This window comes from Furipterus horrens, unplaced genomic scaffold (assembly GCF_987537825.1).
Source record: "Furipterus horrens unplaced genomic scaffold, mFurHor1.1.pri manual_scaffold_2, whole genome shotgun sequence".
NCBI classification, from domain to species: Eukaryota; Metazoa; Chordata; class Mammalia; order Chiroptera; family Furipteridae; genus Furipterus; species Furipterus horrens.
In genome coordinates, this window is record NW_028327172.1 from 116,921,824 (window position 1) to 116,922,518 (window position 695).

Below are 695 nucleotides of genomic sequence, written 5' to 3' on the forward strand. Positions count from 1 at the left end.
GTGGGGTGGAAGAGGAGGGAGTCAGTTAGAAAGGGGGCAGGCAGAGAATAGCTACGCAGTTAGAATCTCCAAAGAGAGGCATCTTTAAAAAAAAAGAAATCTTAGTTGATTATGAAAACCATCCTTCCAGCATCCACTAGGGGTAGTGAAGAGAGTGAAGAAGCAATGAAATTTTGAACGTCAGCATGAAAAGATGAAGAACCATTTTGGAATCCCATTGTTCTTTTTTTTTTTTTTTTTTTTTTGAAGAATTTTCGTCACCCTTCTGAACCAGCTTACTGACAGCAGGCAACTGTCACTGAGAACAGAGTAAGACGCAAATTACGACATCATTGCAATGGAATCCCATTGTTCAAGCGTACAAAGACAGGAGGAAGTTATAGTCCATTTGTTTGAATGCTACAAAGATCTGGGCTACACCGTGGATACAGTCCTGAAAAGAAAGCTGAATATAAGAAATGCTTTGAAGGAAGAATTAGTAGAAGGAAGAAAGGAGGAGTTACCACGGCATTTAGAGACCTTGAGCTTCACTAACAGGGGAAAGAGTCTACTAACAGAAATAGTAAAACAACGAAGCTCTTAAGGCATGAGAAGATGAATTTTTACTCACTTTTCTAAGTTGTCATCAGTTAGAATTAACTGTTGTTTAATTTCTATTTTTGCAAATAGTTCTGGAGTCAAGCATTTCTCCTAAC

General features: G+C 38.3%; 1 non-coding gene across 1 annotated transcript; it reads right to left on the minus strand.

Annotated features, from left to right (window-relative positions):
- Nucleotides 1–239: 239 nt before the first annotated feature.
- LOC150019351 (small nucleolar RNA SNORD16) lies at nt 240–337 on the minus strand. The gene has a single exon (XR_016509479.1). It is a non-coding gene; the product is annotated as a small nucleolar RNA SNORD16 (small nucleolar RNA).
- Between the last annotated feature and the right edge of the window lie 358 nt (nt 338–695).